We start from the raw sequence: 4,722 nt of genomic DNA on the forward strand, positions 1-4,722 counted from the left end.
TATCAGTGTTCAATAAATGAAATTATCTTTATTCACACTGCTTTCTATCTGTTTTGATAAATTACATATTATTTCCACCAATCTTCTGCCAAAGTTACGACAGGGGATCAGGAAACTTCACTGGAATGTTTCTGTTATTTCTTGGTGGTCAGAACTAGGTGCACTATTCAAAATGTGGTATGACCAGAGCATTGTAAAGTTTTATCAGTACCTTCTCTACCTATATTCTACCATTTTGCCCATGTAGTTCAATATCCTATTGGCACTGTTGATTGCTGTTCTGCATTATTTAGACATATTTAGCATTGAGTCTACTAAAACTCACAGGTTTCTTTCAGCTTCACGTGTTGCTATTTAAACGCCATTTCTGGAGTATGAATGTTGTCTATTTTTCCTCTCTAATAGCAGCACTTTACAACTAGTATGGGATAATATCACCAAGATATCCTTTAGTTCCTCCAAGATCATGCCCTGTATATTTTGCAATCTGGTTGACATTGATGTCTATATATGCTCCCCCCCAGGACCTGCAACCGTCCATTCAATGCCTCATCAAGAAGAGGAAAGTTTGCAGATGCTCACTTTCTCCAGGCTGCTCTGCAATGAATTGTATCCCTCTTAGATGGCGGTGCACAACAGGACCATTGCCTCCATCATCATTCCAGCCATTTGCAGCACAACTTGCGAGAGGTCTCGTAGAGCCCCCATTTCCTGGGGGAGTGAAGGGTTATGGGGAATAGGTAGGGAAGTGGAGCTGAACCCAAGATCAGATCAGCCATGATCTTATTAAATGGTGGAGCAGGCTCGAGGGGCCAATGGCCTAACCCTGCTCCTATTTCTTATATCCTTATATGTGGCTGAGGTTCTGCTCAAATCCTTTTCTTCATTATAGGGCCCTGAAATCATCATCCTTTTTCCAGAGTTGACATGTCTCCTGCCTTTTCTCAATTACATCAGGCTCCACTTCCATATCTGCATCTTTTAGCTTCTTTGTGCTCTGTGCCTCACCAGGTATCAAGTTACTCAACTATATTATCTATACTCACTTCAAGTGGGTGTCTGGGCTGCTGAGTGTAAGGGTGAATAATGGGGTGGGTGGGTGGTCAATAGTGTTGCCAGAGATAGAGGGGACTGTAAGATCTTGCTCTTCAGCATTCTGCTCTGCTGTTTCCTGATGCAGCTTCTGGAGGAAAAAACTGTACTGCGAACTTTGGGCTGCTTGAACAGCATTTTATTTTAATCAGCTACTTTGTGGCTTTCTTATGAGGAAAGTGGTAGCTGGTGAACAAATTGAAGAATACATAGAAACATTAACTAAAAAAAGGTAAATATTCTCACAAACTTACTGAAAACACAGGGACTCCAACATATCTAACCCTAACTGCCAGGCGAGAGTTTTAGTCAGTTATGGCCATTGCTTCCACTTCATGTGCTGTTAAATGTCGGGTGTTGGCACATTCTCCCCCAATGTCTGGCATCGTCTGCTGTCTTTTCCTGGAGAGGAAAAGCATAATGTTAATTGGCTGCTGCTGTCTTCAGATCCTGCAGTCACAAACAGTCAGGATTCATGGAATGAATTCTAGTAATGGTCATTGTCAGGGAAATAGGACCTGAATGCCCATGGGATCCAGGGCAAAGTGGCAAGTTGGATACAAAATTGGCTCAGAGGCAGGAAGCAGAGGGAAATGTTTGATGGGTATTTTGGTGACTTGAGGGCTGCTTCCAGGGGGTCCCGCAGGGCTCAGTATTAGGTCCTTTGCTTTTTGTGGAATATATCAGTGATTTAGACTTGAATGTAGGGGGTATGATTAAGAAGGTTGCAGATGATACTCATATCGGCTGTGTGGTTGAGAATAAAAAAGAAAGCTGTAGACTGCAGGAAGATATCAAACAACTGGTCAGGTGGGCAGAACAGTGACAAATGGAATTCAGTCCAGAGAAGTGTGAAGCAATGCATTTGGGGAGGGCTAACAAGACAAGAGAATACACATTAAATGGTAGGACACTGAGAAGTGTAGAAGAACAAAGGGACCTTGGAGTACATGTCCACAGATCCTTAAAGGTAGCAGGCCAAGTAGATAAGGTGATTCAGAAGGCATATGGAATACTTGTCTTTATTAGCCGAGGCATAGAATACAAGAGCAGGGAGGTTATGCTTGAACTGTATAAAAATTAGTTGGGCCACAGCTAGAGTACTGTGTGCAGTTCTGGTCACCACATTACAGGAAAGATGTGATTGCACTAGAGGCACTAGTACAAAGGAGATTTACGAGGATGTTACCTGGACTGGAGAATTTTAGCTATGAGGAAAGATGGCTGGGTTTGTTGTCTTTGGAACAGAAGAGGCTGAGGGGAGATCTTATTGAGATGTATAAAATTATGAGGGGCCTAGATAGAGTGGATAGGAAGGACCTATTTCCCTTAGCAAAGAGGTCAATAACCAGGGGGCATAGATTTAAAGTAATTGATAGGAGATTTAGAGGGAATTTGAGGGGAAATCTCTTCACCCAGAGGGCGGTGGCAATCTGGAACTCACTGCCTGAAAGGGTGGCAAAGGCAGAAACCCTCATCACATTTAAAAAGTGCTTGGATGTACACTTGAGTGCCATAACCTACAGGGCTACAGACCAAGAGCTGGAAAGTGGGATTAGGCTGGATAGCTCCTTGTCAGCTGGCACGGACAAGATGGACCGAAATGGCCTCCTTCTGTGCTGTAAATTTCTATGATTCTATGAAATTGTGAGACTGCAGTGTTCGTGTTGCGTATGCAATAACTCAATAGACATGATCGCTCCCCCTGGTGGCAGGTAAACCCAGGCATACATACATTCCAGTTAGCTGATATTGTTAATGGTTTTCTCTCCTCAGGTACTGACCCTCTCTCCTTCAAATCTGCCGTCATCACCCCTTTCCTCAAAAAAACAACCCTTGACCCCCACTGTGCCAGCAAGCTACTGTCCCATCTCCAACCTCCCTTTCCTCTCCAAACATAGAAACATAGAAAATAGGTGCAGGAGTAGGCTAATCGGCCCTTCGAGCCTGCACCACCATTCAATAAGATCATGGCTGATCATTCCCTCAGTACCCCTTTCCTGCTTTCTCTCCATACCCCTTGATCCCTTTAGCCGCAAGGGCAACATTTAACTCCCTCTTGAATATATCCAATGAACTGGCATCAACAACTCTCTGCGCTAGGGAATTCCACAGGTTAACAACTCTCTGAGTGAAGAAGTTTCTCCTCATCTAAGTCCTAAATGGCCTATCCCTTATCCTAAGACTGTGTCCCCTGGTTCTGGACTTTCCCAACATCGGGAACATTCTACCCGCATCTAACCTGTCCCATCCCGTCAGAATCTTATATGTTTCTATGAGATCCCCTCTCATCCTTCTAAACTCCAATGTATAAAGGCCCAGTTGATCCAGTCTCTCCTCATATGTCAGTCCCGCCATCCCGGGAATCAGTCTGGTGAACCTTCGCTGCACTCCCTCAATAGCAAGAATGTCCTTCCTCAGATTAGGAGACAAAACTGAACACAATATTCCAGGTGAGGCTTCACCAAGACCCTGTACAACGGCAGTAAGATCTCCCTGCTCCTATACTCAAATCCCGTAGCTATGAAGGCCAACATACCATTTGCCTTCTTCACCGCCTGCTGTACCTGCATGCCAACTTTCAATGACTGATGAACCATGACACCCAAGTCTCATTGCACCTCCCCTTTCATAATCTGCTGCCATTCAGATAATATTCTGCCCTCGTGCTTTTGCCCCCAAAGTGGATAACCTCACATTTACCCACATTATACTGCATCTGCCACACGTTTGCCCACTCACCTAACCTGTCCAAGTCACCCTGCAGCCTTTTAGCGTCCTCCTCACAGCTCACACCGCCACCCAGCTTAGTGTTGTCTGAAAACTTGGAGATAACACACTCAATTGCTTCATCTAAATCATTAATGTATATTGTAAAGAGCTGGGGTCCAAGCACAGAGCCCTGTGGTACTCCACTAGTCACTGCCTGCCATTCTGAAAAGGACCCGTTTATCCCGACTCTCTGCTTCCTGTCTGCCAACCAGTTCTCTATCCACGTCAGTACATTACCCCCCAATACCATGTGCTTTGATTTTGCACACCAATCTCTTGTGTGGGATCTTGTCAAAAGCCTTTTGAAAGTCCAAATACACCATATCCACTGGTTCTCCCTTGTCCACTCTACTAGTTACATCCTCAAAAAATTCTAGAAGATTTGTCAAGCATGATTTCCCTTTCATAAATCCATGCTGATTTGGACCGATCCTGCCACTGCTTTCCAAATGTTTCATCTTTAATAATTGATTACAACATTTTCCCCACTACTGATGTCAGGCTAACCGTTCTATAATTACTCATTTTCTCTCTTCCTCCTTTTTTAAATAGTGATGTTACATTAGCTACCCTTGAACATGTTGTATCCTCCCAAATCTGTGCCCATCTTTCCCAAAACTCCATGTTTGAATCCCTTCAATCTGGCTCTCATGAATGTCACAAATGACATCCTTTGTGACTGTGACAAAGGTATCCCTCCTCATCCTTCTCGACCTGTCTGCAGCCTTTGATATGGTTGACCACTCCACCCTCCTCTAATGCCTCTCCACCACCGTCCAGCTGGGTGGGATTGCACTCACCTAGTTCCATTCTTATCTATCGAATCATAGCCAGAAAAATCACCTATAATGGCTTCTC

The sequence above is a fragment of the Pristiophorus japonicus genome, chromosome 4 (assembly GCF_044704955.1).
Source record: "Pristiophorus japonicus isolate sPriJap1 chromosome 4, sPriJap1.hap1, whole genome shotgun sequence".
NCBI classification, from domain to species: Eukaryota; Metazoa; Chordata; class Chondrichthyes; family Pristiophoridae; genus Pristiophorus; species Pristiophorus japonicus.